This window comes from Aegilops tauschii, chromosome 1, assembly GCF_002575655.3.
Source record: "Aegilops tauschii subsp. strangulata cultivar AL8/78 chromosome 1, Aet v6.0, whole genome shotgun sequence".
Taxonomy (NCBI): domain Eukaryota; kingdom Viridiplantae; phylum Streptophyta; class Magnoliopsida; order Poales; family Poaceae; genus Aegilops; species Aegilops tauschii.
Window position 1 is genome coordinate 499766637 of NC_053035.3, and position 14496 is coordinate 499781132.

At 42.0% G+C, this 14496-nt stretch overlaps 1 long non-coding RNA gene across 1 annotated transcript; it reads left to right on the top strand.

The window, feature by feature from the left end:
• Nucleotides 1-1235: 1235 nt before the first annotated feature.
• On the top strand, nucleotides 1236-5898 carry LOC109738051 (uncharacterized). The gene is made up of 5 exons (XR_012188447.1): nucleotides 1236-1935; nucleotides 2003-2177; nucleotides 3095-3193; nucleotides 4026-5420; nucleotides 5551-5898. It is a non-coding gene; the product is annotated as an uncharacterized lncRNA (long non-coding RNA).
• The last annotated feature ends 8598 nt before the right edge of the window (nucleotides 5899-14496 follow it).

The following is a 14496-nucleotide window of genomic DNA, read 5'->3' on the forward strand; positions in this document are numbered from 1 at the left end:
ATATGGTAGGTCCTTCACAAAAAAACCTCATTTCGGGCACTCGAAAAATGGAAAATGAATTTTTCGTCCAAAGAAAATGAAACTCCCTTAAGCAACATTGTTTGTCATTCCAATATGCGCCCTTGTGCACAATATGAAATCATTTGAACAAACTATGCCATGAATGTGGCCATAAGATTGATCATTTGACTTGAAAGCCATGAATCTTCACACATGATAGCTCATTTCTGAGAACACTTTTTAAAAAAGAATTACCGTATTACAAGTTTATTATTTTTCCTGGTAACTTGGTCACATATAATGACACAATGCGAAGGTTTTCCAATTTTTTGATTTTTTTTGAATTTTTCATACCCGTTTCAAAATGCGGTCAAAACAGCGGGAATGACCGTTCCTAGCTAGTGGTTGAATCTTGGAATATTTTTGGTTGTTTCTCTGATTAAATAGATACTTTTGTACCTAGAAATGATTTTTGGAAAAAATAAATAGCAAACTATGAGGCAGCTGCAGTTCAAATTTAACCCGCTTCGAGCTAAAACGGCGGAAATTTGTCTTTTTCACCAGAGGTGGATCAAAACTTTTTCCACCCAACCATTTGGTCAATTGTGCATTAAATATGGCCTAGTATTTTATAAAAATGATTTGGTTCAATTTTGCAACAATTATTTGGTAGGTTCTTCACAAAAAAACCTCATTTGGGGCACTCGAAAAATGGAAAATAATTTTTTCGTCCAAAGAAAAGGAAAACTTCCTTAGGCAATATTGTTTGCCATTCCAAGATGCAGCATTGTGCTCAATATGAGATGATTTCTTTGAATTTTTCATGTGAAAAAGTAGAAAATGACCCCCCCTAAAAACTCATTTCTCATAACAAATTTTAAAAGATATTTGTCTTATTCCAATTTCAAGTTTGTTAGTTTTCCTAAAAACTATGTCACATTTGGTGACACACTGAGAATGTTTCATTTTGAATTTCTCATATCATAAAACTGTTTATATGATTCAACACCGTTTTTTGAAAAATATGGTTCAACACCTTATTTTTAGTCGATTACGACCAATTTAGAAGGTCATAACGTGTACTGCATTCTGATTGGTCCATGGACATGTCACGCGGATCGTGCTCAAACGCCGTCGGATGCTCTTGGATCTGACGGCGGCCCTTTCTCCCTCACCCCTCCCCCTCTTTGTCTCAAAAAAAGAAAAAGAAAAAATAAAACTCCCTCACCCTCTCACCCATGAACCCTAGTGCTCCAGATCCGCCACCCACCTCACGCGCTCCCTCTCCCCCATCGCCGCCGCCACCCCGCCGATCCCATCCCTCCCGATTCAGATCCATTCTCCCCGATTCAGATCCGACCCCGCCGCCCGCGCCCCACCATTCGCTCCTCCTCGCCTCCTAGAGGACGGCTGCGCTCTTCCTCCGCCCGTCCCGGAGGCCTCGGTCGGCGCCCTCCGCCGCAGGGCCGTCGCGCTTGTCCCGCCCTCGGCGCCGCACCTCCTTTTCCTCATGGCCTCACACCTCCCCGATCCGTGTTCCTCGCACGCTCACCGCTTCGCCTCTGTCTCCCACCATGCCGCACACCCCATGCCGGAAAAGGGAAGGCGAGCCACCTCCGCCCTCCCCTCGCCCCCGCGCTGGTCCCACCGCCGAGTCCAGTTCCCCTCACTTCTCCGTCCAGGCGCCGTCGCCATCAATCGATCTCCCGAGCAAGTGACCTCCCTCCCCGATCTACTCGTTGGCTATGGCGGACGAGCCGGAGGGGCGAGGGGAGGGGGAGCGTGGACGCCAACTGGCGCCCCACCCAAGACTCAGATCCCGCCACCGCGGCCGCCGGAGGCGGGGTTGACCCGAACGCACCGGCGCCCCACCGCCGGAGGCGACTAGCGCTCCGGGCTCCATCCCGACGCCCGCGCTAGGATCGTCAGTAAGATGTAAGCGGCGACCTCAATCTTTGATTTGATCCTTCATCCCCTTAATTTATTGGAGCACTCCTTCCAGATACAGTCGCACTCCTCATCCAGCTCCATGTCTCCTGGTGCGGCGGCACAGTGGGAGGATGTGAACGCGCGGCCGCCCAGGGGTGGTGGTGGTGGTGACCTGCCTGCTCATCCCTCGTCCTCATCACCGGCCTCTCCGAGGTCGCTGCTGGGGCAATCTCCATCGGCCCTTGAGGGTAATTTCCGATCCCTCCTCCGCAATTGTAATTCTGCAGTAGTACAAGGCTTCCATCTAGGATAATGTCCGACTGTATTAGACTGCATGTACTGCTAATAGTGAATCTACAGTAGTATTTCTACACATCCTAGCTAGTGATGAATACTTTTCATTGCATGGCCTGACTAATGACTCGCATTGGAGCCATTTATTAATCTCGTACTACTAGTTGAGCTTCCAAATGTAACTTATGGAAATATCAGGTTATCCTATGATGCAGAAATCTCGTATTTGCTGCATCTTTCCAGTTTATTAAGGAAGCACTGAGCTAGCTTGAGCAGTAAAAAATAAACACTTGGTACCATTTACTACAACCCCTGATTTTGCTACATCATTTTTATAGTTCAGAAAATCTGGGGCTATACATTATTATTGCAGACTGGCTGACTGTAATAGTATTCAGAAAATCAGGTTGATGGTCAGATTAGCCCCTTCCAAATTTCATATATTAATCAATGGAGCACTAGCAGCCAACCTTGGAGATGGGCGTGCAAGTGTCTGACCTCCAACCCTGAATGTGTTCTTCCCATATTTCTACAGCCAATAGTACCAAACTGCCATTACAAACATGTCACTCCACTAGCTAGCCGGCAACTCAGTCTTAGTTTCCAAGCAAAAAAAAGCATCTTTCGCCTTTGGCTTCTTATTGGCATTATCAATGGTTGACATGTTTTGATATACTCAATCCTGCAATTTCTGTTACCGATTTTCAGCTTGACCCACTGTTTTGGTCAGTGATTTGCATTACTCTTGTCGCTGCTCTGCTCTGTACATACATAACCTTGGACTCTTATCGGTATTACATATTTTCAGCTGGACCCACTATTTTATTAAGTGAATTCCATGCAAACAACTAACTTTCTCTTGTTCATGTAGATGGAGTAGGAGGATGAGCAGCAGCAAATGAGCCTGATGGTGAAGAAGCACCTGATGACCAGAACTCGTTCAAGAGCTCTTTTGTCCTTCCAAAACAGGGTCTTTATGTCCCCCTTACAGAAAAATGTTCATACATGTTCCTGCATGATGCGTGTGTGCATGTTGGATGGTCATATTCTAGTGTACTAGCTAGCTAGTAAGCTTGTTTTGCTACCGGATGATTGAATCTCATCTCAGTTTTTACCTCATGTAGCTCACCGCCTAATTTGTAGGTAAAGATACCGTTGGCATATATTATCAGCAGCATTTTTTCATAAACAAAATAAAAAATGTTGATTTAGTTCCAGAATGTGTATTATCTCCATGTTGTTGGCTAGATGGTAATGGCTCATCAGAATATACACACACATGAACGCTATTATTTCTCTTCAGAGAAACCAAGCCAATATTCTGATCCTCCTAGCCATTGCACATGCCTATATTCATATGGCCATTGTGGATAATTCTATGCTTTAATAATTCTCCTTATATATCACTATTTATTAGTAGGAGATTTCTTCTGCTTGGCCATAACAACAATTTCATGTTGTTTCTTTTGTAATTCGATGGTTGACAGTCTCATATATTACACTAGCTAATATATTACAACGGAATGAATCAACTACTCTCATGGTCGGTCCCATCCCATCTAGCATTATTTACCGTCTATCTGTCTGTATGTATTTACTCTGGAAAAAATTCAGTCTGCACATCTGCATCTGCATTGCACAAGTACAGATACATCCGCCCCTGCTATTTTCTTGTTATACATTACATAGATGCATACATACGCCAGGCTATTTCTGTGTCTGCCTTTCTGACCTCTCAAGGATGCATATCTCGTTCGTATGTACTGAATTTTGTAACAATTTTGTTTTCCTCATCCTTATAGGATGCTGCGCTCGCTACTTACATGTTTTCTGATGCCGCAACAAAGGACTATATGTGGTTTCTTCAGTGGGACTGTTGCTGTCGCTCCTCATGTTCAATAACATTTCAGCATGGGACCTGCTAGTCACCCAAGCCAAGCCTCGCATCGCTTCAATAAAGCGATACTTCTTCCAATCAACCCCTACTTCGGCTCTGCTCTTTTTTCCATCTTCTCTTATTTAAGCTAAGAAAGATTCTGAGTTTGCATCCATCTCATTACACTAGCTAGCACAATATATTAGTTGAGGCAACTCTACTACATATCAATTTCCCCTACTGGATTGGTTCTATATTTTTAAAGTTGTTTCGTGGTGCATGAGCCCAACCTGAAGAAATATAGGCTTATGATGACTATTTTCCTTCTTAAGTAATCATAGTTGTTGGCTTCGGTAGCTTGCTGAATATGCTTTAGTTATATATAGAAATGACATGCCTTCTATGCTTAAATGATTGTTTGGCTCTATATAATTGTTGACATGAATATCTTGACTTCCCAAACAAGTATTGGGCTGTACCTATGCATACAGATTATCCTAACAGAACTAAAAATAAAAATTGAAGCATGAAATAAGCAATAAGTGGCTGATTTTTATTTGCATGTTAAGCGGAAAGTTGTAGCCAAGGCTTATATATTACAAAATATTGTCACACCTATGAGCTTCTACTGTTGTTAGGGACATCGTAGTGTGATCTTCATGATTTTTCGCTTGAAGATGTACTGATTCATTAGTCAAGCAGAGACCGAAGTCATCTTTTGCTACTGCTAGCTCTATGGATGTTTATTTACGTGCAACTTCTGCCAGCTCTAACTTGGTTATATAGTAGTTCAATTCAGTCAATCTGTTGGAACTAGTTTGTCTATTACTTGTATCCAGATTTTATATCCTGCCCTATGCCATTGTCGACTTGCTTAGGTACATAATTGTTATCTCTTGCAATCTGGTATTGATGATTGTCAATGTATTCATTTATACCTTTCTAGTGTACCTTGTATGTGACCCAACTGATCTGTATATCAATGCTCTGTTTCCAATAGATGTATGCTGATGCCTGATGGCTTATTCCTTAAAACTTCACTGTTGCAGTAGCATTTTTCCTTAGTGCATAGATGTATGAGCGATCACTTATGCTTGAAACCTTGCTCTCTTTCCCAGGAACCATCGTGGTCTGCGTCACTACTGGGGCAGGAGAGGAAAGCCTGTTGGTGTCTCCAGGAAGCGATAAACTGCTTCACAAAGATCCGCGCATAGCTTCACTACTACTGTGTTGGTCCATTTCCAGAATCGTAAGGAGTGTTCTTGTTTAGACGATTACCTTGGATGATGCTTTTGCTTAAGGAGAGGCTCAAGAAGATCAGGTATAAACTCCTCCCCCTCTTGTTTGTTTTTGCTTCATACTGCTTGGTGGTTGATACATTACTGTGCAAGTTCTATGGTATGTGAGTTCTTTCTATTGCTACAAGCATTGACACAATATGTCATGTGCAGGGAGCTCTGTATCCGAGTTCCAGCCATCCTCTACAGCAAGGAGCTCTCGGCCAAAGGAGCAAGCAGCGCTGCTAGTTCCTTGAGGCCAGATCGAGTAAGATGGCGCACCATGGCGTGTGGTGGCGTATTTTGCTTCCGAGAACAGTACTGTTTATTTGAAGTGAGATGTACTCGTCTAGTGCCTGGCAAAAAAATGAAGGATGAAGTGTCATGTACTGTCTATGTTGTAGTGAGCTATAGTAGGAGTGAAATGAAAATGTATCTGTTGTTGTATGTGCTATTTTGCTGTAATGTATTGTGTACATTTTACTTGAACATTAAATTCTCCAAAAAAATGTTCTTACTGGACCTGATAGTGGCCACGGCCCAAATATACTTGTACTATTAAGATGCCATGGCCCAAAATAACCTGGGCTGAAAAGCTATTCAGAATTATTATAAGCAGGCCTCGACTCAGATAGAAAATAGAAACAAAAAGGAAACAAACTATGTGGAAAGGTAAAGGCCCATTATAGAAAAGGCCCAAAAACATCAAGCAAAAAATATATCATAAAAGGCTGAATTAATGGGCTTGGCCCATGTAGAACACCGAATTGGACCGGGCTGAATCTTACCAACGACCAATTCAATTGGTCGCAATTTTGCCACGTCAGATTGCCACGTCGAATCCGACGTGGCCTGGGCAGATAGCTAGTGACCAAAACAAAAGGTCATGGGTTCAACGACCTTTTTTTTTGGTCGTAAACGTCTACGACCTTCTCATAGAGAAGGTCGTTAATTTCAGTTTACGACTGCCAGCTTTTGACCTTTTGTTTTTGGTCACAAAAAGGTCGCAAATGAAAAACAATGACCTTTCAGTGACCAATAGTCAAGGTCACAAGTTGACATATTTCTTGTAGTGCATGAACGAGAAACAAATATTGAAGCGACATGGGGCTGAGTTATATGTCCGGCACTTCGTGATGGACCTTGGCGGGTAGTCAGTTCTCAACTTCTCCTCTTGGCTTGGCTTGGTTGATGTGAATCCTATAGCTTGGGTGGCGGTCCATTCGGTGAAAACCTGGTGGAACCTCATTGACTCCAACGCATCGCAATCTTGACAGGCGATGATGTCTCTTATTTTGCTGATCTCGTGGAAAATTTGGAACGAGAGGAATGCACGCGTCTTCCGTAACACCGCGGTGTCGGTTGGTGTTCTTGCTGCTAGAATCAAAGATGTTTCAAAGCTTTGGTGCCTTGTAGGGGCCAAGTATTTGAGTATTGTAGTGCCTCGAGAGTAACGTTTTGTAATTCGGCCTTGGCCAAAAACTCTAAACCTTCTTCTTAATCAATGAAAGTGACAAATCTTTTGCCTAGTTTCAAAAATAATCGCCGGCATAGGCGAGAGCAGCGCCGGATGCCGTAGCTGACGCCTTGCTACAAGCCATGGCCACGGCCCCAAGTGATGGGAGCTACGAGCTGGTGGAGCAGCTGACATGAATCCTCTCACCCAGCTCTAATGGCTGCTACCCCATGAGAAAGGAAATAAGGGGATTTTAGTAATTTTAATATAAAAATATATTTTTAGAGGTGTGGGCCATATAGGACAGGTGTTGTTCATTTGTTGGCCCTACACCATAATGGATGCAGGGATCCCAGCAGTTGAGCCAGACCCGATACTAAGAGCAACTCCAACGCGCCGACTCATTTTGTCCGCGCGTATCTGTTTGGGTCAAAACAGATACAAAAGTCGGCCCAATGCGCCGACCCAAATAGACGTGCGTCCGTTTTTCGTCTGCCGGGTGACCCATTCCAGTTCCAAATTTGGGCCTCACTTGCGTCGACGCGGACACGAGGCCGACACGCGCGACACCCGCCTACTCCTCCCCCTGGCCCGCCAGTCGTTGGCACATAGGCCATTCTCTTCCTCCCCCATCGACAGCAAGCCCCCACCCGCCCGACGCCGTTGCCACCGCCTCCTAGTTCTGGTGCCCTAGCAGTCCGCACCGACATACCTCCCTCGCACACCGCCACCTTCCCACGTCGCCGCCACCACCGCCTCTACGCCTGGGCAACTGCAGCTCCCCTCCCCCGACGTCGTCGCGAGCACGAACTCTCCACCCCCAGTGCCCCGGCCAGCTACTTCGTCTGACGCCGCCACGCTCTTCTGACGCCGCCAGGTGATACGTCCATTTTGCATCATGCTTTTATATCGATATTTATTGCATTATGGGTTGTTATTACACATTATGTCACAATACTTATGCCTATTCTCTCTTATTTTACTAGGTTTACATAAAGAGGGAGAATGCCGACAGCTGGAATTCTGGGCTGGAAAAGGAGCAAATATTGGAGACCTATTCGGCACAACTCCAAAAGTCCTGAAACTCCACGGAAGTTATTTTTGGAAATAATAAAAAATACCGAGCGAAGAAAATACCAGAGGGGCCCACACCCTGGCCACGAGGGTGGGAGGCGCGCCCTACCCCCTGGGTGCGCCCCCTGCCTCGTGGGCCCCCTAGTGGCCTCGGGGACACTTCCCTCCGGGAGGGGGAAATCATCGCCATCGTCATCACCAACGGTCCTCTCATCGGGAGGGGGCCAATCTCCATCAACATCTTCACCAGCACCATCTCCTCTCAAACCCTAGTTCATCTCTTGTATCCAATTCTTGTCTCTAATTCTGGGATTGGTAATTGTAGGTTGCTAGTAGTGTTGATTACTCCTTGTAGTTGATGCTAGTTGGTTTATTTGGTGGAAGATCATATGTTTAGATCCTTTATGCATATTAATACTCCTCTGATTACGAACATGAATATGCTTTGTGAGTAGTTACGTTTGTTCCTGAGGCCATGGGAGAAGTCTTGCTATTAGTAGTCATGTGAATTCGGTATTCGTTCGATATTTTGATGAGATGTATGTTGTCTCTCCTCTAGTGGTGTCATGTGAATGTCGACTATATGACACTTCACCATTATTTGGGCCTAGAGGAAGGCATTGGGAAGTAATAAGTAGATGATGGGTTGCTAGAGTGATAGAAGCTTAAACCCTAGTTTATGCGTTGCTTCGTAAGGGGCTGATTTGGATCCATATGTTTCATGCTATGGTTAGGTTTACCTTAATACTTCTTTTGTTGTTGCGGATGCTTGCAATAGCAGTTAATCATAAGTGGGATGCTTGTCCAAGTAAGGACAGTACCCAAGCACCGGTCCACCCACATATCAAATTATCAAAGTACCGAACGTGAATCATATGAACGTGATGAAAACTGGCTTGACGATGATTCCCATGTGTCCTCGGGAGCGTTTTCCTTCATATAAGAAATTGTCCAGGCTTGTCCTTTGCTACAAAAAGGATTGGGCCACCTTGCTGCACTTTATTTACTTTTGTTACTTGTTGCTCGTTACAAATTACCTTATCACAAAACTATCTGTTACCGATAATTTCAGTGCTTGCAGAGAATACCTTGCTGAAAATCGCTTATCATTTCCTTCTGCTCCTCGTTGGGTTCGACACTCTTACTTATCGAAAGGACTACGATAGATCCCCTATACTTGTGGGTCATCAAGACTCTTTTCTGGCGCCGTTGCCGGGGAGTGAAGCGCCTTTGGTAGGTGGAATTTGGTAATGAAAAATTTATATAGTGTGCTGAAATTTACTATCACTTGTTACTATGGAAAGTAATCCTCTGAGGGGCTTGTTCGGGGTATCTTCACCTCAACCAGTAGAGCAAAGAGTTGCTCCTCAACCTACTGAACCTACTGAAAATGAAAATGTCTACTTTGAAATTCCTTCGGGTATGATAGAAAAACTGCTAGCTAATCCTTTTGCAGGAAACGGAACATTACATCCTGATGAGCACCTAATCTATGTGGATGAAGTTTGTGCATTATTTAAGCTTGCAGGTATGCCCGATGATGGTATAGGCTATGTGATGATATGGGATCATGGAACTACAAACGATTGAAATGGGAATTTCATCAGAAGTTTTATCCAATGCATCTTGTTCATCGTGATCGTAATTATATATATAATTTTTGTCCTCGCGAAGGAGAAAGCATCGCTCAAGCTTGGGGGAGGCTTAAGTCAATGTTATATTCATGCCCAATCATGAGCTCTCAAGAGAAATGATTATTCAAAAAATTTAGCACTGAATATGGACTTGACTCTGAGATAGTAGCTTCTTTCTGTGAATCGTTTGCTACTCATGTTAATCTCCCTAAGGAGAAGTGATTTAAATATCATCCTCCCATAGAAGTAAAAGTAGTTGAACCTATTAAAGTTGAAGAAAAAACTATCACTTAAAATGATCCTGTTGTTGCTACTGCTTATGTTGAGAAACCACCTTTCCCTGTTAGGATAAAGGATCATGCTAAAGCTTCAACTGTGGTTCGTAAAAGTAATATTAGAACTTATACACCTCCTGAGCAAGTTAAAGTTGAACAAAATATTGCTATTGTTAAAGTTCTCTTGGCTGGTAATATTGATGGGCATGTTATTTATTTCTGTGATGAGACTGCTAGAATTGCTAAACCTGGTGCTAAAGATAAACATGGACCTGTAGTAGGCATGCCTGTTATTTCTGTTAAAATAGGAAATCATTGCTATCATGGCTTGTGTGATATGAGTTCTAGTGCTAGTGCAATACCTCTTGACTTATACAAAGAAATTATGCATGACATTGCACCCGCTGAGTTAGAAGAAATTGATGTTACCATCAAGCTTGCTAATAGAGATACTATATCACCAACTGGGATTGTTAGAGATGTTGAAGTCTTGTGTGGGAAAACTAAATATCCTGCTGATTTTCTTGTTCTTGGTTCCCCACAAGATAACTTTTGTCCCATTATATTTGGTAGACCCTTCTTGAACACCGTTAATGCTAGGATAGACTGCGAAAAGGATGTTGTTACTATTGGTTTAGGTGATATGACTCATGAATTTAATTTTTCTAAATTTCGTAGTCAACATCATGAAGAGGAATTGCCTAGTAAAGATGAAATTATTGGTCTTGCTTCTATTGCTGTGCCTCCTAATGATCCTTTAGAACAATATTTGCTAGACCATGAAAATGTTATGTTTATGAATGAAAGAAGGGAAATAGATGAAGTGTTCTTTAAACAGGGACCTATTCGGAAACACAACTTGCCTGTTGAAATCCTAGGGGATCCTCCTCCACCCAAGGGTGATCCCGTGTTTGAGCTTAAACCATTGCCTGATACTCTTAAATATGCTTATCTTGATGAAAAGAAGATATATCCTGTTATTATTAGTGCTAACCTTTCAGAGAAGGAAGAAGAAAAATTATTGAAAACTCTGAAGAAGCACCGTGCAGCTATTGGATATACTCTTAATGATCTTAAGGGAATTAGCCCCACTCTATGCCAACACAAAATAAATTTGGAGAAAGATGCCAAACCAGTTATTGATCATCAACGACGGCTGAATCCTAAGATGAAGCAAGTGGTAAGAAAGGAAATACTAAAGCTCCTTGAGCCAGGTATAATCTATCCCGTTGCTAATAGCCAGTGGGTAAGTCCTGTCCATTGTGCCCCTAAGAAGGGAGGTATTACTGTCGTTCCTAATGATATAGATGAATTGATTCCGCAAAGAATTATTACAGGTTATAGGATGGTAATTGATTTCCGCAAATTAAATAAAGCTACTAAAAAAGATCATTACCCCTTACCTTTTATTGATCAAATGCTAGAAAGGCTATCCAAACATACACATTTTTGCTTTCTAGATGGTTATTCTGGTTTCTATCAAATACCTGTGTCAGCTGATGATCAATCAAAGACCACATTTACTTGCCCTTTCCGCACTTTTGCTTATAGACATATGCCTTTTGGTTTATGTAATGCACCTGCTACCTTTCAAAGATGCATGATGGCTATATTCTCTGATTTTTGTGAAAGGATTTGTGAGGTTTTCATGGACGATTTCTCCGTCTATGGATCCTCTTTTGATGATTGCTTAAGCAACCTTGATCAAGTTTTGCAGAGATGTGAAGAAACTAACCTTGTCTTGAATTGGGAGAAGTGCCACTTTATGGTTAATGAAGGTATTGTCTGGGGGCATAAAATTTCTGAAAGAGGTATTGAAGTTGATAAAGCTAAAGTTGATGCTATTGAAAAGAACCGTGTCCCAAGGACATCAAAGGTATAAGAAGTTTCCTTGGTCATGCCGGTTTTTATAGGAGGTTCATTAAGGACTTTTCAAAAATTTCTCGGCCTCTGACTAATCTATTACAAAAAGATATACCTTTTGTTTTTGATGACGACTGTGTACAAGCATTTGAAATACTTAAGAAAGCATTAATTTCTGCACCTATTGTTCAGCCACCTTATTGGAATTTACCTTTTGAAATTATGTGTGATGCTAGTGATTATGCTGTAGGTGTTGTTCTAGGGCAAAGAGTTGATAAGAAATTAAATATTATTCAATAAGCTAGTAAAACTCTAGACAATGCCTAGAGAAATTATGCTACTACTGAAAAAGAATTCTTAGCAGTTGTTTTTGCTTGTGATAAGTTTAGACCTTTATATTGTTGATTCTAAAGTAACTATTCACACTGATCATGCTGCTATTAAATATCTTATGGAAAAGAAAGATGCTAAACCTAGACTTATTAGATAGGTTATCTTGCTACAAGAATTTGATTTGTATATTATTAATAGAAAGGGAGCTGAGAACCCCGTTGCAGACAACTTGTCTAGGTTAGAAAATGTTCTTGATGACCCACTACCTATTGATGATAGCTTTCCTGATGAACAATTAAATGTCATAAATGCTTCTCGTGCTACTCCATGGTATGTTGATTATGCTAATTACATTGTTGCTAAATTTATACCACCTAGTTTCACATACCAGCAAAAGAAAAAGTTTTTCTATGATTTGAGACATTACTTTTGGGATGACCCACATCTTTATAAAGAAGGAGTAGATGGTGTTATTAGACGTTGTGTACCTGAGCATGAACAGGAACAGATCCTACGCAAGTGTCACTCCGAGGCTTATGGAGGACACCACGCTGGAGATAGAACTGCACATAAGGTATTGCAATCCGGTTTTTATTGGCCTACTCTCTTCAAGGATGCCTGTAAGTTTGTCTTATCTTGTGATGAATGTCAAATAATTGGTAATATTAGTAGACGTCAAGAAATGCCTATGAACTATTCACTTGTTGTTGAACCATTTGATGTTTGGGGCTTTCATTATATGGGACCGTTTCCTGCCTCTAATGGATATACACATATTTTAGTTGGTGTTGATTACGTTACTAAGTGGGTAGAAGCTATTCCAACTAGTAGTGCTGATCATAACACCTCTATTAAGATGCTTAAATAAGTTATTTTTCCGAGGTTTGGAGTCCCTAGATATTTAATGACCAATGGTGGTTCACATTTCATTCATGGTGCTTTTCGTAAAATGCTTGCCAAGTACAATGTTAATCATAGAATTGCATCTCCTTATCACCCACAGTCTAGTGGTCAAGTAGAATTGAGTAATAGAGAACTCAAATTAACTTTGCAAAAGACTGTTAATAGATCTAGAAAGAATTGGTCTAAGAAACTTGATGATGCATTATGGGCATATAGAACTGCGTATAAAAATCCTATGGGTATGTCTTCGTATAAAATGGTTTATGGAAAAGCATGTCACTTACCTCTCGAACTAGAACATAAGGCATATTGGGCTATTAAAGAGCTCAACTATGATTTCAAACTTGCCGGTGAGAAGAGCCTATTTGACATTAGCTCACTTGATGAATGGAGAACCCAAGCCTATGAGAAGCCAAGTTGTTTAAAGAAAAAGTTAAAAGATGGCATGACAAAAGGATACAAAAGCATGAGTTTAATGTAGGTGATTATGTATTTCTATACAACTCTCGTTTAAGATTTTTTGCAGGAAAACTTCTCTCTAAATGGGAAGGTCCTTACGTTATCGAGGAGGTCTATCGTTCCGGTGCCATAAAAATTAACAACTTCGAAGGCACAAATCCGAAGGTGGTAAACGGTCAAAGAATCAAACACTATATCTCAGGTAATCCTATAAAAGTTGAAACTAATGTTATTGAAACCGTAACACCGGAGGAATACATAAGAGACACTTTCCATAACGTTTCAGACTCCGAAAAGGAATAGGTATGTGATACGGAAAGTAAACCAACTCCAAAACAGTTCTAATGGCATTTTTTCTCCGTTTTTAAATATTTAGAAAAATAGAAAAATAAGAAGCAGTCCGGGAAGGACACGAGGCCTCCACGAGGGTGGAGGGCGCGCCCTACCCCCTTGGGCGCGCCCCCTGCCTCGTGGGCACCTCGTGCGCTTTCCGGACTCTGTTTTCTTGCACGATACGTATTTTGGTCGGTAAAAATTCATTATATAATCTCCCGAAGGTTTTGACCACCGTATCATGCAATTATCCTCTGTTCTTGTTTCGAGCTGTTTTCTGTCAGGGTTGTCAAGGTCAGGCATCATGTCGTCCCCCTCCTCCAACAATGGTGACAACGATGCTTGGCTAATTAAGATAGAGCTGAAGAGGGAAGAACTCATGGAGATCAACAAGGATGAAGGGATCAAGAAGGCCACGGAGGACCAAGCTCCGGCAGCAGAAGACATCCTTCAACTTGATCACAATCTTCTTACCCCAACTGAGATTGAAGCTTTCAAGATGATTGAGGTAGCTCGTATACAAAACAAGTATCTCACACGTGAAAATATTTTGTTGAAGGAGCATATCGTTGCACTCAAGGGCATTATCCGCAAGTTGGAGGATCTCTTACGCTCGATGTGTGATTACCCATCATCACCACCACCTTCTTCACCAGCAAAGGAGACATAATCATATGAGTATGGGCACTCCCCTTGGCAACTGCCAAGCTTGGGGGAGGTGCCCCGGTATCGTATCACCATCCCACTCCTATCTTTACCGTTTTTCTTAGTTCGATCCTTTTGGTAATAT